This window comes from Notamacropus eugenii, chromosome 4, assembly GCF_028372415.1.
Source record: "Notamacropus eugenii isolate mMacEug1 chromosome 4, mMacEug1.pri_v2, whole genome shotgun sequence".
Taxonomy (NCBI): domain Eukaryota; kingdom Metazoa; phylum Chordata; class Mammalia; order Diprotodontia; family Macropodidae; genus Notamacropus; species Notamacropus eugenii.
In genome coordinates, this window is record NC_092875.1 from 291,627,990 (window position 1) to 291,653,808 (window position 25,819).

Consider the following 25,819-nt stretch of genomic DNA (forward strand, 5'->3'; position numbering starts at 1 on the left):
TACATAAAGCATAAAACTAAATGAAATTAATAAGTTTGAAGTGAGAATCTTGAACCTTTGCCTTTAATAAAGCTGCAAAATTTTGAATACCATTTTATGCAATAAAGTAAAATAAAATTTAAAAGCCCCTAAAGACTAGTCAGTGGTAGGGAACCTGCAGCCTCAAGGCCACATGTGGCCTTCTAAATCCTTAAGTGAGGACTTTTGACTGAATCCAAATTTTATAGGAAAATACCTTAAGGCTTCAGGTTCCCCATCCCTGGGCTAGGTTATAAGACATGGAGTAGTGACATAGGACAAAGTGGCAACCTAATTTAAAATGAATCAAAAACATCTTTGTACCCAAGTATAGTAGAATGTGGATATCTTTCTTAAATTTTAATGAAAGCAGGAAAACAATTTTACCACTCTTTGACATGTAAAGGTAAATCGTATTCTAATGGTGGTATAATTATGATGATATAACATACAATAAAATAAGATTATAAATATCTTCCTCATCAATATTGATTGCATCAAGCTCTGTAACATTGTAGTCTCCTAGAAGATCTGTAACCACTGAAAAGAGTTGAGACTGGCCAGAAAGACAAGAAAACCCAAGACCAAGTGGATAAAGAAGCCCTCTTGTCCAGATGATGAAATTCAGTTAGATGAACAATCAATAGATATTACATATTAGTACATATGATCATAAGAACATGGCACGGTAAAGAAAGTATCAAGAGAGCTACAGTTTTGGTGAAAGAAGCTAAGTCTATATATAAAATAAAGACTAAAACAAAACCATATTGGGTAAAAGAGGATGTGCAGAACCACTGCTCAGTGTGGATAGGATGGTCCTATCCAACACAGAGAAAGTAGAGTTGGCCAATTCTATTTTTTTTCTGTTTTCTCTACCAAGGTTACTAACCATTACACAGATAATGGCGGAACAATGACTAAAGGGAGGTTAATGGACAGTATGAAGATAATAAGAGAGATTTAGCTCCCCTTGTTGTATTCAAGTCCCTTGTCCCAGAGTTTAAAAATAATGATGATGACAGTGGTGAAAACAACAATAGCGTTTATGTGGTGCCTTAAGGTTTATAAAGTACTTTACAAATATAATCTCATTGTTCCCTCACAGCAATCCTGGGAAGCAGAGACTATAATTACCCTGATTTTATATATGAGGAAACTGAGGCAGACAGAAGTTGCAACTTGTTCAGGGTTTCACAGTTAGGAAGTATATGAAGTTACATTTGAATTCAGGTATCCCTGACTTTTAGTACAGTGCTCTGTCTTCTGCATCACCTTGATTGCTTCTAGATTAACAACACATTTGTGTATTAAGAGAACTGGCAGATATGCTTGCTGAATCACTATGAGTGAAATATGAAAAATCAAGAATACTCATAGGATAACAGATCTAGAACTGTAAGTGACCTCAAAGACTATGTAGTTCAATTCCCTCATTACATAGAAAGAGAGCATGAGAGGAAGGGATTTTAAATGATTTGTCCAGGATAATATAGGTAATAATCATCTGTCAAGTGTTGCAATGAATATGAAGAAATCCTGGAAGCATCAGGGGACTTTGATGAACTGTTGCAAAGTGAAATAAGCAGAACCAGGAAAATGATATCCACATGAGAACAAACAAACAAATGGAAAGAATAATAAATACTGTAATTATCATGGCCAAGCCTGGTCCTAGAAAAGAGTTGAGAAAATGTACCTCCCTTCCTTCATTGCAGAGAAGGGGAATTATGTTGAAGAATATTGCATATATTGTCAGACATGATGAATATGTAAGTGGATTTCTCCAATTTCTTTTTTAACCTTTATTACAAAGGATGGATCCCTAGGTAAGGGAATGGGAGAAGGATTGATTCAGAAATTCATGTGTTGTAGAAAGTAAAAGCATAAATGAAAATAAAACTGACAAAAGAAAAAAGAGCAAAAGAGGTATCATAGGAATGAAGGATGACAAATGTCACCTCAATTTTCAAAACAGAGAAGAGAACAGGGATGGCAAACCAGTGAGCTCAACTTCAATTCTTGGGAAAAATTTAGAACAGATCATTAAGGAGACAGTTAGTGAACCTATCTAGAAAAGAAATCATTAATAAGAAAGAGACAACATGGATTCATTAAGAAAGAGACATGTTAGACTTCTTTCAACTTTCAATTCCTGAAAGTTACTGAAATAGGTTATAGGAATGCTCAATATGTGGTTTACATCAATTTTAGCCAATTATTTGCAAAAATGTTTCATATTATTTTTATGAAAATGATGCGGATATGTCAACTAGAAAATGATGCTTGTTAGATTGATTTAGAACTGGGTGTTGGGTTATTCTCGGAAGATTTGTTATTGGTTTCAATATTAACTTTGCAGCAATTCTCCATCTGTTTATCATTTTTAATCACTGATTTGAATAAAAGCATAGGTCAAATGATCATCAAATTAAAAAATTATTCATAGCTAGATGGTGGTAGCTAACACCCTCGATGACAGATTCATGGACTAAAAAGATCTTGCCATGCTAGAATATTGGACTGAACCAAATAAAAAGAACTTCAGTAGAGAGAAATATAAAATATGCTTTGGTTAAAAAAATCAACTTCTCAGGTAGGTTTGTGTGAAAAAGACTTGAGGTTTCAGGGCAGCTAGGTAGTGCAGTGGTTAGAATGCTGAACATGGAATCAGGAAGACGAGTTCAAATTCAGCCTTAGATACTAGCTGTCTGACTCTGGGCAAGTCACTTGTCCATTCCTCAACTATAAAATAGAGATAAAAAGAGCACCTACCCCACAAACTTTTTGCGAGGATTAAGTGAGGTAATATTTATAAAATGTTTAGCACAGTACCCGGCATGTAGTAGGTGCTTTGTAAATGTTTATTCCCTCACCCATTTCACTCAACAAGCATTTATCAAGCACTTACTATGTGCTACACACAGTACTAAGTAGTAGGAATACAAGCAGAATCAGAAACAGTCCCTGTCTTCAAAGAGATAAAGTTCCAATGGGGAAAAGGAACATATAAATAGGAACTGAAAGGGAAGCTGAAGACAAAGGTACTGGCCATTGGGATATGGTAGAAAGAATCTGATGCAGATGAGTCAGTAGTGCAGCCTGGAGAGGAATGAAGGCATCTTTGACTTCTACCTTAAATGGAAAGCTAGGGGAAGAACCAGCCAATCAGAAGGCAAGGTTTCAGTCATCAAAAGTTCTTCCAGTTTGAGGAGTGGTCTAGAAGTGGAGTGAACTTCCAGGGTGATGAGTTGTCTATGGCATGGTAGACAAAGTCCTATGAAGATGAGCCAGCAAAGCAACCTGGGGAAGAATGAATCAGGAAAGGACTCTTTAAAGGAGGTAGTAGATGAGCTTAGTCTTGAGGGAAAATAGAGGTTCCAAAAGACAGAGGTGACCGTATTTCAAGTATGGGGAACAGTAGGCAGCTGTTCTAGTGTATCTGGAATGGTGATGTCAGACTTACATAGAAATGGGCACCACTGCATGTAAGGGTCTTTGCCTATTGACCTAGAAAATAACATTAACATTATCTATACTCCTATTTATACTTATTTTTTAAAATATTTCTCAATTACATTTTAATTTGGTCCTGACTGTACTTGGGCTGGCACTTTAATTTTAATTAAGTGACCCTGGACAAGTCCCTTAATCCAATTTGCCTCACTTTCCTCATCTGTAAAATGAGAAGGAAATAGTAAATCACTAGAATATTTGCCAAGAAAATCTCAGATGGGAGCATCAAGAGTCAGACATGACTGAAAGTCAGTTGAACAGCAGTAATAATCTGAACTCCAATTGATATCTCAGGTCTGAGGTGGGAGCAGACTGTGTATTTGCCACTTCTAGTCTATAACATGGAATGCATGGAGGGGAAAAAATGTAAAATAAGACTGAAAAAGCAGTCACATTATTCAGAGTTTAAAATGACAAAAGTTTAATTTTATTTTTAATTTATAGAATAAAACAAGCATTTCCATAATATAGTACAATTAAAGAGAGGATTGCACATGAAACTGCAAATCTACTATGTACAATTTGCTATTCCTTCCAAATTTACAATGAAATTATCATGTAAACTTATTTTTCCTTCCCTCCCCCACCTCACCCTAGAGATGGCTGCCATTAGAACCAAATAGGTGTGTGTGTGCATGTATACATATATATATATGTATATATACACACATATGTATGTGTATGTATGTAAAATTCTTCTATACACACTTCCATTTATCAGTTCTTTCTCTGGATGCAGATAGCATCTTCCTTCATATACGCTTTTGGTTAATTTGAATATTTATAATATTCAAAATAACTTATTTGCTCAAAGTCATTCTTAAAACAATATTGCTGTTACCATATACAGTGTTCTCTTGGTTTTGCTCATTTCACTCTTCATTATTTTGTGGAAGTCTTTCCCTGTTTTTCTAAAATCACTGGGTTCATTATTTCTTATGCACAGTTGTATTCCATGACAATCATATAACACAACTTGTTTAGCCTTTCCCCAGTTAATGGGTGTCCCTGAAATTTCCAGTTCTTTGCCACCACAAAGAGAGCTTCTATAAACATTTTAGAACATACAGGTTCTTTTTGTCCTTTTTCCTAATTATCTGCAGAAGTAGATCAAGTAGTGGTACTGCTGGGTCAAAAGGTATGGTAAGTTTAATAACTGTTTGGGCAAAAAAAGTTTGTTTTGTATCTAAAGGCAATAAAGAGTCATTGATATTTCTTGAGCGTGTGAATAACATTGTTAGACCTGTACTTTAAGAATATTAATTTGGTAACTGTATAGAGGATTGATTAAGGATGGAAAAAATTTTGATCATAGAGTTCAGGAGTCTGTTGCCTCACCAGGTAAGAGGTGATATCTGAACTAGAGCCAAGACTCTGTAAGTGGATGGAATGGGGTAGATGGAAAAGTATGAAGGTCAAGTTGACCAGATTTGGAAATTGATTGGATATGGGGACAAGTGAGTGTGAAGAATTAGGGATGACCTCTACTTAGCTTATGAGCCTAGGTGACTAGATGAATGCTGGTATCCTCAACAGAAATAGGGGCATCAAGAAGAGAGAAGAGTTGGGAGACAGGTAATAGGGTTAGTTTTGGCCAAGTTGGGTTGCAGATATCTATAGGGAATCTAAGGAGAATTGTCCACAAGCATGGAAAGCAGGACTGGAGTTCAGGAGACAAGTGATATGTAGATCTAGGCATTATCAGTATGCATTTAATAGTTGAATAGGTAAGAGTGATGAATTGCTAAGAGAGAGAATACAAAGAGAGAAGAGGAGAAAACTCAAGGTAGAGCCCTTGGGTGCATCCCCACATAATTCTGCAAAATAATTCTGATAATTCTGCAAAAATAACTGAGAAAGTTGGTCTTTTACATAGGAATAGTCATGAACACCATAACAGGAGAAAATATTCATGGGGAATGTGTGGTCAATTACGACAGAAAGGCTGAGAATGACAAACACTGATAAAGGCCACAGGATTTAACAATAAAGCAATCACTGGTGACTTTGAAGAAGATGGTTTCAGTTAGATATTTCTCTTCATTGTGTCTGACTCTTGATAGGGTTTTCCTTGGCAAAGATACTGAAGTGCTTTGTCATTTCCTTCTCCAGCTCATTTTCCAGATGAGGAAGCTGAGGAAAAAATGGTTAAGTGATTTGCCCAGGGTCACACAGTTAGTAAATGTCTGAGGCCAGATTTGAACTCAAGATCAGTCTTCCTGACTCTAGGATCAGCACTCCACTGTGTCACCTAGAATAGTAGAAGTTAAATTATTCATGAGTAAGAAGTGAACAAGAGATGAAAATGTGGGGACCGACTTTCTCCCTTAGAAGTTTGTGTATTAAAGGAAGGAAAGATATAGGGAAATAGCTTAAGGGATGGTGGAGTCAAGTTAGATTTTTTTTTTAAGGATGGAAGAAATTTGGGCATGATTGAAGGCATCAAGGAAGAAATCAGTAGCTAAGAGGACATTGAAAACTTGAGAGAGAAGAGGAAATGGATGCTCTCAAAGGAAAAACTGCTAGAGGAGATTCCCAAGGAGGGATTCCCTATAGGTGGCAAGGTCCTAGTACTTTTAGATGATATTTTATAATTACATCAAAATTCCTAACATTGTAGAGCTTACTTACTGAATGAAATCTGTAATCATTTAAAAGATTCTACACAATTACTAAATTTATTTATTGTTCAGATTGTGATATGCTATCGAATGGACATCCCATAGAGCTCATCTCTCAGTATATCTATCTGGGACAGACACTGCACATCAACAGTGGTGTGCTGGAGCCAGCTCAAACCAACTCATGAGAGACAATTGTCAAAATTTCAGGGTGAATATTTCCACCTGAAAAATTGGCAAAGTGCTTGTTTTGTTGTTTTGTTGTTTATCCAGACTTAAGAAAATGATGGAGAAAATGTTAACAATGTAAATTAAACCAAAAAGCAAGTTGTGCATATATTTTTTTTCAGAAAGTCTTTTGAAAATTTTAGCACATTCCTGGCTTTGCATCACTGAAATTTACAATGCCCAGATAATTACAATTAAGGACTACTTAAAATAATAGAGAGATGGGGGTCACGATAACATGAGTAGATTTCAATACATTTAAAACAAATAGAAGTGTCATTTTTAATTATAGATTTAAATAAGCATAAAATTCACATTAGAAATTAAATGCCATAAATTGTATGAGAAAAATGACTTCATCTGATAAACGTGCGACTAGAAAAGAAGATGGACTGGTCCTTAGCAAGAACCATGGAGAGAGGTAGCTAAGTGGTGCAGTAGACAGAGCACCAGCCCTGTATCCAGGAGGATCTGAGTTCAAATCCAGCCTCAGACACTTACTAGTTGTGAGACACTGGGCAAGTCGCTTAACCCTGATTGCCTGCAAAAAAAAAAAAAAGCCAGAAATAATCAGAGGACAGCTTTCATGCTATATTGTTAGGCTTGTACTGTCAAGAAAACATATGGAAGACAGCCAGCAGATTAGGTAGACATTCTGTGACAGATTTATGTAGGAGCACACAGGCAAAAATCACTCAAGATGAGCAGGGGTTGAGGAAAGCACCGACATCAGTAGGATAATAGGTCATTGGCAAATTGGCATAGAGTCTACATCAGTGGTGTCAAACTCAACAAAAATCTTTCTGTACTAAACCATATACCACATTTTGACTTAGAAAAGCACCCATGAATACTTCTAAGTTTTATCGTATTTATTTACTTTATTAAATATTGCCCTACTGTAATTTAATTTGCTTTGGACAACACTTGAAAGTAGTGTAGGCCACATGTAGCCATACGTTTGATACTTTTGGTTTACATTATATAATGTTTTATGCTATTTGTTTGTTTGATATGCAAACTTTAAAGGTTTATGAAATAAAGCAGGAAGGAAGAAAGGAAAGGAACAAGTAAGATGAATGAACTATATTTCCAAAAAGAAGTCTTTGGATCTATCTAAATTAGAAAGAGATCCAGGAAGTAGCTGACGAAAGCAGCAGAATTCTATTGTGGGGCAAGAAAGCTGAGAAAATTAACAGGGACCAGTAAGAATGAATCCCAGAGGTCATACTAGTTAACAGTGATTAGAGGGAGAAAGAACAAAAATAGTCAGCAGATAGAGAGATAGAAGGATGGATAAATAGATATAGATATTATATATATATATACAGATATATAATTTTGTATAATACATAGACACATAGCATAGATATAATATAGATAGAATCAATGTGTGTGCATGTGTATGAATTTTTTCATTTACGAGTCTAATAGGCCATTACTCTCCCTACAATGCTGAGGATCCTACTCCGATCTCTTTGTCTGTTGCCGTTCTACAAAGTCTCCAAGAGTGGGAATGCAGAATTTGAACTCAGATTCTGAGAACACACACAAAAAAGCAATTGTTGGAATTGTGCCTTTTTGTCGCACTCGTCTCACCGTGCCACTGTCAACATGAAGGACCATGGGGCTACTACAGTAAAGCGAGATCAAAGACACAATGGGACTCTAACAACATGGTTAGGACTGACGACCAGAAACTGGCCCCACTTTGAATTTAGGGTTATGGATCCCGTGGGAATTCAAGTAACATTTATGGAACAACTCCTGTTGGATTCCCTTGTCTTCATTTGTGGCAACACTTAGCAGAGAGCTGTTCTGCAGGGCACCCCATTCTAGGTGCTGCTCAGTTTGCCAGATTGGGAAGTTTCATTGGAATGCTTGTGGCCTGGTGAGCCTAATGGGCAGATGAGGAGGCCCTGGGAATCACTGCCATGAAAGCTGGAGCTAACTCTTACACTGGGATTCCCTTTCAAGGAATATTTTGGACCAGACTTTTTTTTCCTGATGGATTACATTTTGAACTGTCCTTTTATCAAGGATATAATTAACTTTTTTTGGACATTGATTTGGCCAGTACCTATTTTTTTTTTTTTTGCAAACCTGTTTTCATTTAATTTCATTTCCCTTTTCCTGTTAAGCCCATCACTGGACTAGAAGAGAAGAACCTCAGATCTTTGGAAATACATCTCTTCTATTACTCAGATGATGCGGGATTTTGGGGAAGGAAAAATCTCCTAATTCTCTTACTGTTTCAATTCCTTGCCTTTTTCTTTTGGGTTCCAAATCCATGGTCTGACATGTCCCTAGGTGTTTGGCATGCACACTTGAGACAATAGTCACTTTATACTATCATAACATTACATAAGACAGAATGCCTGAAATGTACAGGAAAATCTGCAACTGCAATACTAATATTTTCCACAGGCCTCTCATTCCTCTTTCATCTGTACCAAATATAGTGGCTGATGTTAAAAACTTGTGTGAGGACCTGGCAGGATTCTCAACGTTAATGTTGTCCCTGGTCTGGTTTCCAAAACCATTCTAGTAATTTTGAAGCCAGACCAACAAAAGGAGATGGCTCGACAAGGCCCATTGGTATAATTCTTAGACAGTGGCTTTCCATGGTTGGTTTGGAGTTGATTTTGAAGGGCAGAAAGTATGCACAGCAGGCCCTCTAAGTTTCCTGTTTCCTGATGTTAATCCTTCCAGGCAGCTGTGCCTGGATCCATGTGACAAACTAATCATTACTATCTTTAGGGAAGTTCAAGAGTATTCTAAGGATGAGATAAACATTATGACAAACGTGGAAGAAAGCTCCAGAGAGTCAATCTGTTCCATATCCACTTATGATTCAGAGGAGGCATTTTTCTTTGCCACCTAGCATCATGAAACAATGAACTATAATCTTATTACTACCAAGATGGGGGATAAAGTAATACTTGATTAAAATAAATTGTATTCTTTTTTTACAGACATCTGAAACTTTCCTTTGCTCAGAACCATACTAATTTTGCCTTTTAGATCAATCCAGAAATGATGTAATTTCTTGTTTTTTAAAGTACCATTGAGTCAAATGCAGAGAACCTAGTCTCTTCATTTAAAAAAGGAGATTTCTTGTGAGGAGCGTCACAACAGAAGCAGAATGTGCTATAATGCCATGAGAAGGTAAGCAGGAAGGATTTAAGAATATGTTCTGGCAAGTGTAAACATGACAGCAAACATGTTTGGAGATGGAATTTATTGATCTATCTAGGTGTAGGTCTGACAAAATCTTTTGCCTTTTTCTAGATGACATATAAAGACTTCTTCATATAAGAATCCCTAATGTTAGTTACTGATGAATCAAATGCTGTAAGATTCCCTTCCTACTAATCTTACACACCCTTAACATGTTCTTTACATGCAGGGACTAAAATGAATGGAACTCATGAATATTTAGAGTCTTAGATGAATCAATGACCCTTTTTTACTGGTATACACAATCCCTCATACTTTTTCATACTCACAGAGTCAGTGGCAGATTTGGAAAGGACCTCAGAGACATTCTAGTGCAACCAATACCTGAACAAGATCTCCTCTAGGATACAGAGTCATCCATAAGCCTTTGCTTCAGTACCTGCACTGAAGAAAAACATCCAGGGCTGGCACTCACTTCCTAAAGCAATCCATTTCAGTCTTAAGTAGCTTTCACCACTGGAAAGTATTTTCCTGACATCAAGCCTAAATTTGCTCCTTGAAACTACTAGGTGACTCAGTAGTTAGAGTACCAGCCGTAGATTCAGGGCAATCTCAATTTAAATCAGGCCTCAGATACTTCCTAGCTGTGTGACCCTGGGCAAGTCACTTAACTCCATTTGCCCCAGTTTCTTTGTTTATAAAATGCGTAAGAGAAGAAAATGACAAACTACTCCAATATCTTTGCCAAGAAAACTCCAAATGGAGTTTTGACAAAGAGTCAGGCATGACTGAACCACAACAACAAAAATCTCTCCTCTAATAATCCATTTTAGAATTTGATGGAAATTCAAGTTGAGTTCATAGGCTTATAGGTTGCATACTCCATTGTGTTCCTTTATTAAAAATTGGGATAATTTTACCCTACTTGAAACCAGTGGCCACTCTTCCATTTTCCATATTCATTCCACGATCCCTGAAATTGACTGCAATGTCTTCCAGTTCTTTCAATAACTAAGTTCTCTTGGGTCTCAAGACTTGAACTCATCCAGGGCAGCAAGGAGCTTTCAATCTCCTTTGCCTATTTATTTGCCATTATTGTCCCATCCTGTCCAGACTAAAGCTCAGTCCTCTTTGCATCAAGCAAAATCAGACCGAGAAGCTCCATCTTTTCTGCATCGTCATTGTTATTCCATTTACCTGAGTAGTGATCTAGTCATCATCTTTTACCTAATATAGCTAAAATTACTCCCCCTTTTACTATCTTTATCTCTTTTTGCCATCATTAGCTTATTTTGAGCTTTAGCTCCTTATGCAATTCTTACAGTACTCTGTCATTTATTTGTATTCCTTTTCTTATAGCTTCCTTCCATGTTCTGTATTTATCTTTGAAAAATTTAATTTGAGTTCCTTGGGCATTGACTACATATCACCTTCTATAGATAGACACATTATTGTTTTTTTTCTTCATGAGAATTATTTACATATCTTTAGAATTTCATTCTTGAAATTTCATAGCCCTTCTAGCAGATTTCTGTAGCATTGAATACACAAGATTTTACTTATCCTATCACCAAATACTTTGGAATCAACTGTCTTAAAATCTACAGAAAAAGCCAGACTATGCTCTACTTTCTAATAGAAAACCCTAGATAAAGTGGTTACTTCTTTGAAGGTTTCCCATCATATCTGCCCCAAATAACCAGTTCTTTCTCGTTGGAGACAACTAGATCTAGAAAAAGTTCCCCTCCTCCCCCCCCCGTTAGTTCTTCCACCTTTTGAAGAATGATATTATCATTAAAGCAAGTCAATAAATTTTTGGCTGCTCTGCATTTGACAAGAGAAGAGAGCTCCAACAGATGTTCATGGATTTTATTGTTGATTCCTTTCGTGGATTTCGTCTCTTGTAAATTTCTGGGCATCTCCAGTTTTTTCCTTACATCATAGCTGTTCCAACGATGGTTGTTAAATTTTTCTGATTGTTTACCCATATCAGTAAAGAATTTTTGAGTGTGTACCCCATGTACCTCCTATACTCGTACTCTCTGCTAATATATCATGTACATTATAAAACATACAAAACAGAAATAAAAAAGATGAGAAAAATACAGTATTTAACATATTTTAAATGTTATTTATGAATGATACAAAACATTTTGTCCTTATTGAAACTATTATCAATACTTTTAGTAAAAATAATATGATAGAAATATACTTTATTATTCATGAGAATCTAAGTTTAAGAATTTCATGATGACTTGGTTCTCTGGATTAAGTTCAATTTACTGCTATAATTATTTTAAAAGACTGTCATCACTGAGAAGACTTCCAGAAGATATGTAGATAATAAATAGAAGAATTTATTGCTGGGTGTGCTTACTAAATCATGGCACACCCTTTTCAATTCTATCTTCTAATTATGCAGAACATTGTTTTAATTCTGCCAGTAAATTCCAATCTTTCCTGCTCTTGCTCAATTCATTAGTTTATATAAACTAATTAGAAGGTGCTGCATTTTCAAATTTTTTTTAGACCAATAGGTTCAAAAATTCACTGATACTCTTAATTCTGAAAGCTTTTTAATGAATTAGAAAACACTTTTCCCAAGTGTTTTAAGTGTGAAGATATAAAAGTTTTCTGTAGGTGAAGCATTTACACAATTTTCAAAAACAAAAAAGTAACATTGCAGTGGAAATATTTCCAAATATCTGTTTTCAAAATGCTCTCAGCACAAGTTTCTTTTGAAAAGTAGTTACTTTCTTATTCACCGTTAAAACAAATAAATTAAACTTTTAAGACTTTATTTATACATTTGACAAACTAGTAAGCATAATTTCATTTAAAAAGAATTTTTGTGTATATCCTGAGGGATAGGGCAGTCAGTCAGTCAGTCACTGAGCATTTATGAAGCATTAATATGTTCCAGGCACAATTTAGAGAACCAGGAATAAAAGAATGCAAAGACATTGTCCCTTTCCCCAAAGGATTCATATTCTGGTGAAAGAGACAACATCAAAATAACTACGTATATATGAGGGAAGGGGAAGGGAAAGGGAATAAGTCTTTTCCTACTTTGTTCCAGGCATTGTGCTAAGTTTTAACAAATATCTCATTTGACCCTCACCACAAACTTGTAAGGTAGGTGATGTTATCCTCATTTATGGTCAAGGAAACTGAGGCACACAGGTTAAGTGACTTGCCGAAGTAGCACATAGTGTGACTGGTTTTGAACTTGGGTGTCCTCACTCCAGTGTCACCTAGTGAGTAAACTCTCTCTGGCCTCACTCTACTGCACCACCTAGCTGGCCTTTACATACAAGATATATACCATGCAAATGAAAAGTAATCTTGGGGAGATAGCACTAGAAGTGAGAACGAAGGGGTAAGGGGACCTGAAAAGCTTCTGGCAGAAGGTGGAATTTGAGGTGTCTGGAAAGAAATCAGGAAGGGGAGGTGAGGAGGGAGAGCATTCCAGATGTGGGGGATGGGCAATGAAAAGACATAGAATTGGAGATGAAGGGTGTGTGTGTGTGTGTGTGTGTGTGTGTGTGTGTGTGTGTGTGTGTGTGTGTGTGTGTGTGTGTGTGTGCGCATGTGTAAAATACAGCAGTAGTTGAATAAGGGTGGATCATGAAGAGTTTATAGGTTGGGCCAATTAACCAGAGGTGTCCAAAGAGCTCAGTCCCAGGCCCTTTTCTTCTTTCTCTATACTATTTCACTTGATGTCATCAGCTCCCATGTATTTGCTGATTCTCAAATTTACTTTTCCAGCCTTAAGCTCTTTGCTGATTCCCAGTTTCTCATCTTCACCTGCCAGTTGAACATCTCAAACTGGATATCCTTTAGACATCTTAACATATCCAAAACAAAACTCATTATCTTCTTCTCCCCTCCAAAGCAAACAAACTCTTTCACTCTTCCTAACTTCCCTATTACTGTTGAGGGTACAACCATACTTCTAATCAGCCAGGCTCACAACCTTGGAATTATTCTCAATTCCTCACACTCTTTCACCCACAATATCTAATCTGTTGCTAAAACCTACTGGTTTTACTTTACAACATTTCTTGTACAAGCCCCCTATGCTCTTCAGACATTGCAACCAGCCTGGCTATCTTACCATTTGTGTGACCCTGAGCAAGTCACTTAACCTTTTTTGCCTCAGTTTCTTCCTCTGTAAATTGTACTATAGAAGTGAATGACAAATTACTCCAGTATCATAGCCAAGAACACCCCCCCCCCAGAGAAGTCACAACAACCTGAGAGCAACTTGACAATCCTGCAGCTTCCCAAATACAAAACTACTTTTTCCTCATACTCAATTCTGGGCTCAGTTCACTGTTATATCTGATACAGCATACTTGTCTAATACATATGTACATACACAAGGTGTCCCAAAAGTCTGCAGTTTTAAGCTCCATATATTAAAACTACAAAAAAAACCATTTTGGGATGTCCCGTGTATGATGTGTGTGCGTATGCATACACACAAATACATACACATATAATATGGATAACATACACATGTATTATATATATGTATATATTATACTATGTATTTAATAACAGTTAGCATTTTTATGGCAATTCCTATGGGCCAGTCACTGTGCTGAGCACTTTACAAATATTATCTCAAAAATGGCTCTGTAAGGCAGGTACTATTTTTATCCCTATTTTATAGTTGGAAATATTGAGACAGAGGTCACATAGCTAGTAAGTATTGGAGTCTGGATTTTTACTTGGCTCTGGATCTAGAACTCTATCCAGTCTGCCACCTATCAGTCATATTCTACATATTACATATAATATAATACTCTCTCTTTACATATGTGTGTGTGGAGTCACATATTGTAATGGCAAGCCAAATAGGATCTTTTGCTGTTTTTCAGTATAATCAAGTGCTCTGATTGAATCTTGCTTTTATTGATCAAGAGTCTTTACTAGGAGTGAAGAAGAGTTTCTTTAACCAGAAACAGTATATGTGTTTGTATTGTTAATTATTTTAATGTAATTAAAAATCTTTCCCATCCATTAATGGGACTGCCCATTAAGGGGAGTTTGATTAGGGAAGACTTGTGGGAAGGCCCAAGCCTTTTGTAAATGAGGCACTGGTTCTCAAGGGTTGGGATGCCCTCTGGCTCTAAAAACGGTATAAATATTCTGAGTTGAGGTTTTAGTTTGGGGCTTACTGACTGGAAGTGTTTGTTTGGCCACTAAGGAGCCCCCTGCCTTGGAAAACCCAAATGTCAGTGCTTCTCTCTCTGGTAACTATGGTCAGACAGTTGAACCTATCTGTTAATGGTCAGGCAAAGGAAGCCATGTCTGTTGATCTTTGATTTCTCTATATTTTCTTTGAAGTTCAGGGTGCTGACTCCCTGAACTAGGTGAATGATATATATATGCTCGATTAAAGGAATGATACATGTGCTTGATTAAAGTCATTGTTAACCCCTCAAAAGCTGCCTTTTCTTTTAGATAAGCAGATCCAAGAACCTGTGATAGCAGGCTCCCCTGTGTATGTTGGGGTGCTTACTGATACACACACACATAGGTAGAGAGAGGGAGAGAGAAAGAGACAAAATAGATACACACATAGTTAATGAACCATATATACACCTATAGGTCATGTGTTCTTTGTTGGCTTTGAATTTCCTGTGTGATACATTTTTTTAAATTACTGAGGATTTTACAATAAGAGTTTTGTAGTGTTCTGGAACTTGATCCAATTAATCCATCTTTTTGGAACAGAAGAATTTAGAGAAATTTGCCACTAATGAAGAATCCTTATATTCTTTTTTCAGAGCATTTTTAATGTTCACCTTTGTGACCGTATTTTGTACCTTGCTGAATGGTAGTACTCAGTGGATCATTGATCAAAATTATCTCCTTGGTATATCTAATTTAGTATTTAATACATGTAACATGTATAAAAGATACCTTATTTGAGGACACATTTGATGATTTTTTTGTTGTTCCACTGAGTCCAGTGCTTTATAAAACCTCAATCAAACAATAGAGACAATGGAACTTTTAGTTGGGAAACTAAACTCTCTGTTGTAATTCTATAAAAAATCCTGAGTAGTCTGAGCTGCCCCAATGGGGATCCAGTTGACCAGCTCCAGTTGGCCAACTTAAGTCCTCCTCTGCTCTCCTTTCCCCACCACCATGGGGTATCATGCCCTTACCTGAGGTTGTTCTCCCAAAAGAAAGATAAATTTCATGACTAAAACCTACCTAGATATCTTGGGGTACACTGGCTAAATTTCTTTCTTAAAGATCAAAGCTTAAACCCAATTCCCTTAGGCTCTCATTGATTGGACTACAATAGGTCCCTGCCCAGGAAATGCTTAATGGTTATTTGTCTCAGAGTGAATGTAGATAGTAATTTTTTCACTTTTGGCCAACAACCTTGAGTGTCTTCCCTATCCAGTTTGATTTTTTTAAGAGGTCATTCCTTGACTCACTTCTTAAAGAGGTTTCTTCACTGAATGTGTCTTGCCTCACTCAAAGTAAGAACTCAGAAAGATCTTAGCTTAAAAAGGACAAGCTCTCCCACTGCATCCTGGGCCATCTCTAGTCATCCTGATCCATAAGGCTCTAGAGGAGAAAGTGAGGCTGATGACTTTGCACTGTCCTCCCTCACTCAAATCCAATTCATTTTCAAGTCATATCATCATCTTCCTGACTCTTGGGAAGACTTATAGAAATGAGCATATATGTATATATATATATGTATATATACATATATATACATATATATGTACACACACACATATACATACACATATATGTATATATGTATATGTATAATGTATATATAGATCTATGGTTAGTGGTGATTTCTCAGTCCTTTTTGGGAAGAGCAAAATATTGTTTGTGATATTTTCAATTGTCTTGACATCTTTCTTTCTGAGAAATCTTGAAATTGAGTATTTAAGTTAGTGTTCAATAAACTGGAGAACACAAATTACCTGGGGAAGAACTCTGATTCAACAAGAAGCTGTGGGAAACTTGGAAAATGGATGTCTACTTTTATTGTGTTCATCTTCTTTTTTATTCTTTCTTTACTTGAGACAGTTGGTGGGCATGGGAAAATGAGAAAAATTCAGAAATGAAGGTGAGGTAAAAGCAAAATGTATCAATAGAAATTAAAACTGACAAGAAAATGGATTCTTAAGTGCCTTTGAAATTGTCTCCTGCAGCATAAATATCTCCTATATATACTTCCAAGGGTCCAAATACTTTTGCTGAAATCCTCTATTGAAATGACATTGCCACCTTCTCATGTGGGAAGGTGTTTATTAATGAGGCAGCATCCAATTGTAGTGTTTTCTCTTTCAATGATGGTGAGAAATAGGTCACTTTAGAAATGCTGATGGGTTTGTTCCATTTTCCTTTTGTTTCTTGTTTTCCTTCCAGTTTCCTCTCAAGATGATCTGGCTTGGCTGGATTTCTTTCCAAATTCTCTGGATAGGCATTTTTTTTTCTCAACTATCTTTTGCTATTTTGCAAGTCAATACTGCTCACAGTCTTTCATCCTCAATTTTAAGATTTTGCAAGCAAGCCTGCTTGCACTCTAAACCTTTGGCTGCCATGTTTCCCTACTTGGCAAGGAGATCAAGTGTTTGTTGGGTGAGTGATTTTCTAGGTTCTTTTGGTCTGCTCATCGGTGGCAACTTTTGCGAAGTAAACTTCTGTAAGAAATAGTGGCAATCAAAATTAATGTCTTCACTTTTGTCTCCCAGTTTTTAGACTCAACAGATCATTCAAACAGTATTCTGTGATTTGATTCTTTCTGTTTGAAATTAATTTCTTTTCATTTGGGAAACTTGAATATAAGTTGTATAATAGAGATAATGTTGGTTCTGGAGAGAGGAAGACTTGAGCGTAAATTCAGCTTTAGGCACTTTCTAGCTATGTGACCCTGGGCAAGTCATTAATCTCTTTGTGCCTCAGTTTCCTTGTCTGTAAGATGAGAATAATAATAACACCACCTTTCTAGGACTGTTATGGAGATGAACTAAGATAATATTTGTAAAATGCTTTATAAACTTTAAAGTGCAATAAATATGAGTTATCTTTCTTTTTGGTGAAAATTAATATTACGTAGAATTCCATCAAAATATAATTTATGCAATTGCTGCATACCATATTGATCTACAATATTCCCCTTTTCAATAGACAAAGTGCTGCAACCTTGGTGGAAGGTATTATGATGAATTGCACACTAATCCTCCTTTTTAGCTTTATCCTTTCTTTAGTTTGTTATTTCCTTTTTCCTAACCAGATGACAATAAGAACTATACAGGCACAGGTTTCTGCAAAGATTCCTATCCAAGCACCTAATTATTTCTTAGTTAAGTCATAATAATTACATTTCTTCTCTTCTCCTGTGTGTGTGGTGCTGGTTGGAGCTTACCTCATGTAGTATGTTCTGACTCTTGTTGAAGAAGGTATTCATGATGTTTAAGTTTAAGGCTGCTGAATACATATCATAGGGTTATGTCTGGAAGGAACCTCACTGGCTGTCCACTTTAGCCGCTTCATTTTGCAGAGGAAGAAGCTGCATGTTAGAGATGTCTCATAACTTGTCCAGCATGACAAAGATAGTAAATGGCTTTGAGGTTTGGACCCAGGTCCTTTAACAATCCTGTGGTCTTATTGGTGTTTTATGCTGCATTCCAAAAGCCCTTGGCCTCTTTTATTTCTTTTACCCTGAATCAAGCAATCAATTGATAAACATTTATTAATTGCCTACTGTGCAAGATGTTGTGGTAGGTACTAGGAAGTGCAAGAAAAAAATGAAAATATTTTCCCTCAAGAATATAATATTCTGTTGGTTAATAGAACAGCAAAGGTAAATGATAAATTTTGGAGAGGATGTGGGAAAATTAGTTCACTAATGCACTGTTGGTGGAGCAATTTGGAACTATACCCAAAGGCTTATGAAACTATGCATATCCTCTGATCTAGCAATGCTACTCCTATGTCTGTTTCCCAAAAAGATAAGAAAAAAAATTGACAAGGACCTATATGAACAAAAATATAGCAGTTCCTTTCATGGTGACAAAATATTTATAATTGAGGGGATGCCCATTAATTGGTGAATGGCTGAACAAGCTGTGGTATACGAATGCAATGGAATACTTCTATGCAATAAGAAATGATGAACAGGTAGATTTCAGAAAAACCTAGAAAAGACTTGTACAAACTCATACAAAGCAAAATGAGCAGAATGAGGAAAGCATTGTATACAGTATCAGCAACACTGTGAGATGATCAGCTATGAATGACAGCTCTTCTCAGCAACACAATGATCTAAGATAAGTGCAAAGGACTCATGAAGCAAAATGTTATTCACATCCAGATTAAACAGTGATAGACTCTGAATGAAGACTGAAGCATTTTTTTCACTTTATTCTTTTTCATATTTTTTCTTTTGATCTGTTTCTTCTTTCACAGCTGTGACTAATATAACAATACATTTTATATGATAGCACATGTATGACCTCTATCAAATTCCTTACCATTTTTGGAAGAGGGGAGGGGAAGGAGAGAGAAACATTTGGAACTCAAAATCTTGTAAAAATGAATGCTAAAAATATTCTTGACATGTCATTGGGAAAAAAAAATACCATTAAGTGAAAAAAAAGATATAACATTCTATAAAGAAGAGACAACATGTACATAGAGAAACACATAAAAAATAAATATTGGGTAAACTGAAGGAGGATCAGGGGGATCTTAAATGACTTTTCTAGTAAAAAAAGTTCAGAACTTTGTGAACTGGTTTTTTTTAGCCTTTTCGTAACTATTTAAATATCAATTGCTTTCCTTTGTGGTCCTGCATTTTATTTTTGGCTTTAAATACCTGTGTGTATACATGTATATGTAAGCATATATATATATACATATATATACATATATGTATGTATGTATGTACGTAGGTGTGTAGGTGTGTATGTGTGTATATGTATCATATTATATTGTATTACATTGTATTATATTATATTACATTATGTTATGATGTGTTGTGTTATATTGTCTTATGTTCTATTACATCTTCTTAGGAGTTCATAGGTTTCACTAGATGGCTAAAGAGGTCTATGGCACAAAAACAGTTAATAGTAATAATAGTTCACATTTATATATTACTTTAAGGTTGGCAAATCACTTTATAAATATCATATCAATTGATCCTCAAGACAATCTTGAGAGCTTGATGCTATTATTATTATTATCTCAATTTTGCAGATGAGGAAACTGAGACAAATAGGGTAAATGAGTTGTCCAGGGTCACACAGTTAGTAAGTGTCTGAGGCCAGATTTGATTTCAGGTCTTCCTGAATCCAGCACACTATCCACTGAATTACCTGGTTGTATAATAGGTCACTTATACAAAATTTTGAAAGAAACAAGGAATTCTATGAGATGAAAGCAATGCAGGAATTCAATCAAGGCATTTGGGACAACCCTATAAAGGAGAAGAGATGGGAAACAGAATGCCATGTGTGAGCTGGGGTATATTGGTAAATGTTTAACAACTGTTGTCTGGGGAAAAAAATAGTTCTCGTAATATACTTCTAAGTGTAATCTGCATTATTAGTATATTTTTCATCCCTTTCTTAAGTCTAGAAATCAACAACACAACCTATCAAGTCTTGATTTGGCCAGTTTCTGAGGTGTAAGTTCTCACACTGAAAATTTAGCAGTGGACTCTCATGAATCAGTCTGAAGTAGCTTCAGCATATCCCTATATGTGAAGAACAGAAAGAAGAACAAATTGACTGAACCACAGAGTGTGTTATGGTTGTTTTTCAGTTGTTCAGTCATGTTTTACCCTTTTTAACTTCAAGGACCATAGTATTTCAGGCCCTTCTATCCTCCACTATCTCCTGAAGCCTGTTCAACTTCAAATTCATTGTTTCCATCAATCTATCTGTCTGTCATCCCCCTTTTTCCTTTGATCTTTGCCACCATCAGGATCTTTTCCATTGGGTCCCATCTTCTCATTATGTAGCCAAAGTATTTAAGCTGTAGCTTCAGAGTGTAGGGTGGGGAATAATGTCTAATAAGGTTGGAAAGTTAGATCATAATCAGGTTTTGAAGATTTTTAAAAGCTAAACAAAGAAGCTTGTACTTTATCCTAAAGGTGATAAGGAGCCATTGAAGTTTATTGAGTGGGGAGTTGATATAGTCAGCTTATACTTCAGGAAAATCACTTTGACAATTTTGAGGATGATGGAGTTGAGAGGGATAGACACTTAAGGCATATTGCAGCAGGCTAGATAAGTGGTGATAAGAGACTGAATCAGGCAAATTCTGTCATGTAACATAGTTTTCTGTTGGGTTATACTGTGCTTACCTTTCCTTTGAAATCATCAAGAATTAAGGTATATATGGACATAATTGAAAAGATCATGTAAGGTTCTTCCAAATATTTCTTTACTTCACCTTTTTCAGGAGTTGGTGAATTATTTCAGATCATAAAAATCAAGTTTGGGGGTTGAGTAGAAGGATGCACCTTTAGAAGCTCTCCTCCCACAGCCCATAAAATACCTGTAAAAAATGACTAAATAAATTCTAGAGCAGCAGAAGCCACAAAATGACACACTGAAAGAGATTTTCAGTCCAAGGCAGTCTAGAAGACTGACAGAAAATGTCTGACACATCGAGCGTGGAGTGGAATGCAGCCCAGCCTTGGCCATGCTGGCACAAAGACAGGACTAGAGCAGGCTTCAAGGTGCCATGGGGAACAGCTGAAGGTCTCAGATTCCTCAACTCACAAATGTCAAAGACAGCTTCAAAAGTCAGTGAGAAAGCTCTTTCACCTGAGGGAGAAGGGAACACAGCAATCTAGCTCTTGCCCTGTGCAGTGGTATTTTCCTTTGTTGGAGCCCTGGCTTAAAGACCCTGGGGGAATTGAGGAGCTGGTCTGAATCTCAGCCCTGAGTGGTGGTCCTGGGGTGAGGAGGAGCACTGGCTGGTGGAGCTGGTGGAGGCTTTGGAGAGGGAATTCTACTCTCAGAAATGAGTGCCTGAAGTTACTCCCAGACCAGAGTGCAGGACAGGAGAGGAGTAAACTCCTCTCCCTTGATTGTGCCACCTTGGAGGAACTGAGAACTTACCCAGACTATACCCTCCTCTTGACAAAGAACTCAAAAGTCAAGTAACTGACTGGGAAAATGCTCAAAAAAGGGGAAAAAATAAGACTACAGAAGGTTACTTTCTTGATGAAGAGGTATTTTCTCCCACCCTTCAAATGAAGAAGAACAGTGCATGCCATCAGAGGAAGACATAAAAGTCAAAGCTTCCGCATCCAATACCTCCAAAATAAATATGCAATTATCTCAGTTCATGGAAGAGCCCAAAAAGGATTTTGAAAATCAAATAAGAGAGGCAGAGGAAAAATTGGGAAGAGAAATGAAAGCGATGCCAGAAAATCATGATAAAAGAGTCAACATCTTGCTAAAGGAGACCCCCAAAAAGTGCTGAAGCAATTAACACTTTTAAAAATAGACTAACCTAAATGACAAAAGAGGACCAAAAGGTCAATGAGGAGAAGAATGCTTTAAAAAGCAGAATTAGCCAAATGGAAAAGGAGGTTCAAAAGCTCACTGAAGAAAATAGTTCTTTAAAAATTAGAATAGAGAAGATGGAAGCTAATGACTTTATGAGAATCCAAGGAATTACAAAACAAAACCAAAAGAATGTGTAAATAGAAGACAATGTGAATTATCTCATTGGAAAAACAACTGACTGGGAAAATAGATCTAGGAGAGACAATTTCAAAATTATGGGGCTACCTGAAAGCCACGATCAAAAAAAGAGCCTAGACATCATCTTTCATGAAATTATCAAGGAAAACTGCCCTGAGATTCTAGAACCAGAGGGTAAAATAAATATTGAAAGAATTCACCAATCACCTCTTGAAAGAGATCCCAAAAGAAAAACTTCTAGGAATATTTTAGCCAAATTCCAGAGTTCCCAGGTCAAGGAGAAAATATTGTAAGCAGCCAGAAAGAAACAATTCAAGTATTGTGGAAATACAATCAGGATAACACAGGATCTGGCAGCTTCTACATTAAGGGATTGAAGGGCTTGGAATATGATATTCCAGAAGTCAAAGTTACTAGGATTAAAACCAAGAATCACCTACCCAGCAAAACTGAGTATAATACTTCAAGGGAAAAAATGGTCATTCAATGAAATAGAAGACTTTCAAGCATTCTTGATGAAAAAACCAGAGCTGAATAGAAAATTTGACTTTCAAACACAAGAATCAAGAGAAGCATGAAAAGGTAAACAGGAAAGAGAAATCATAAGGAACTTACTAAAGCTGATTTGTTTACATTCCTACAGAGAAAGATAATATTTGTAGCTCTTAAAACTTTTCTCTTTATCTGGGTAGTTGGAGGGATTATACATACACACACACACACACACACACACACACACACACACACACACACACATATATATATATAGACAGAGGGCACAGGATGAGTTGAATAGGAAGGAATGATATGTAAAATATAAAATTAAGAGGTGAGAGAGGAATATATTGGGATGTGAAAGGGAGAAATGGAATGGGGCAAATTATCTCTCATAAAAGAGACAAGAAAAAGCTTTTTCAATGGAAGGGAAAAGGGGGATGGTGAGAGGGAAAAAGGAAAGCTTATTCTCATCACATTTGGCTTAAGGAGGGAATAACATGCACTCTCAATTTGTTATGAAAAATCTATCTTACACTACAGGAAAGTAGGGGAGAAGTGGATAAGTGGGTTGTGGGGGGATGATAGAAGGGAGGGCAAATGAGAGGAGTGGGGCAATTATAAGTAAACACTTTTGGGGAGGGATAACGTCAAAAGAAAGAATAGAATAAATGGGGGGTGCCGGATAGGATGGAGGGAAATATAGTTAGTCTTTCACAACATGACTATTATGGAAGTCTTTAGAAAAACTACACATATATAGCCTATATTGAGTTGCTTACCTTCTCACTGGGTATGGGTAGGGAGAGGGAAAGGTAGAGATGTTGGACTCAAAGTTTTAGGAACAAGTGAAATGTTTTTGCATGTAACTGGGAAATAAGAAATACAGGTAATGGAGTGTAGAAATCTATCTTGCCCTACAAGAAAAGAGAGAAGATGGGGATAAGGGAAGGGAGGGGTATGATAGAAGAAAAGGTAGATTGGAGGAAGGCGTAATCAGAATGCATGATGTTTTGGGGTGAGGGAAGGGATGAGGAGAAAATTTGAAACTCAAAATCTTGTGGAAATGAATGTTGAAAACTAAAAATAAATAAAGAAAATAAAAAAAGAAAAAGAAAAAAAACCAAATTTACAGCAAGAAATGACATTTGAAGACATTTAATTCAACCTCTTTATTTTTAAAAAATAGGCACCCAGAGACATTAAGACAGGCATTATGGTTGAACTTGGAGTCAGAAAAGCTGGACTCAAATCCTGATTCAGATATTTGGCATCTAGTTGACCCTGGACAAGTTACTTAAATTCTTTGTTCTTCAGTTGCCACATCTATAAAATGAGAATAATAGTAGCACCTACCTTGATGTTGTGAGAAGCAAAGGAAAATAACATAAATTGAAAGTGAACTATGAATATTTATTGCCAAAGATCAGCCAAATGTGAGTGGCAGCAATGGAATTCAAACCCTGGTAGGTATCTGATTGCAAATCTAGCACTTTCCTCTATATCATGCTAAACTGATTTTGAATGCTACCAGCTGTGTGGACCAAGTGTCCCATGTAATAATGTTTCCTGGACCTTTAAACACATAGTGAAACTAACTCCATTACTTTGATATATCCTCTACTTGCCTATCTCTGAATATGCTGAATCTTTCTAGAGTGTTAACTCTACTGACTTAAAGGCAAGAAAGACTTTCTCACTTCATTGGTATTCTCATTGCTGAGTCAGGGCCTCCTACCTACGTGTATTCATTTATTGATTGATAACATGGATTGGTTCTGACTTGAGGCCTGAAGGTATATACTGTTTTATAAGGATCTTGTTATATGTTTCATCACAGATGCTGCTGCTGTTGATATAATTTGAAGCAAAGGTATGAGTCTAGTAATGCTGTGAAAAAAAAATTAAAGGTTGTCCAGATATGGAATATATAGTAATACCTTTAAATTCCTCTTGCTAATAGCAGATACCTCTGTGATATGTGAAATGTATAGGCTGTATAAGGATATTTTGGATTTCTTTTTTTAAAATTTGACTCTAAAGTCTGGAAGGAGAATTTGAATCAGACTCAGACCTCACATATCTACCTGAATGTATTTGCAAAGAAATTTCTTGACTCTTAGGGTTTTTTTAGGGTTTTTTTTTCTTAGTTTTTTCAGTTTTAAAGATTTAGGGCTGCTAAGACTGTACATTTTGGCTCTGCTGAGATGAGATTGGTTAGTGACAAACCATACCTGATACTTTATTAGGAAGTCCTGTTTTCTCAATGATTTTATTCTTTCTATTTGAAGTTAGTTGCTTTATAATTGTTTAACTTGCTATATTTTTCTTTTTGGTTAAAATTACTGTTCAGTTGGAATTCCATCAAAATGTAATTTATGCTATTGAATGTATTTCATATTTGCTTACATAACTTGTCCTTCTGCAAATATTTTGCTGTAAAAATCATGGAAATTATGGAGTGTTATTGCTTCCATAGGGGTAAGTTCTAGTGGTCTATGCAATTGGGAACATAATTCCTCCCCTGGCAAATATCATCAGTCCAAGTGATTCCTTCTAGTCAAGGAACTCATCTTAAATATTTACTGGGCAAGTGCTGAAATATTCTGAGTTGTTAGCAGCATTTATAGGAACTTCAAAAAGCACCATGAAGCATATAATGGGCTTATACCCTGACTTCACTTGAAGCTAAAGATGAGATGCACTGAGTGTTTAACCTTCTATTAATAAGGCTACATTTTTACTTGACTGTCCTTCAGGGCAGGAAGATGTAATGGATAAGTGTTGGTCTTAGCGGCCAGAATGTCTCAGTTCATACATTACCTTGATGTTGACTTGCTGTGTGATGGCCACAGGGAAGTCAGGTCCTAGAAACCTCAGCATTCTCTCCTTTGAAATGGGGATGACAATATTTTGTGGTACCTACCTCGCAGGATATTGTGAGGTTTTAATGAGATAGAATATGTGTATGTATTTATCCTGATAAAGCTGCCTATACCCATGGCATTCTAGGGCAAGCAATTTAGATTTGTTTTATAAGGTCAT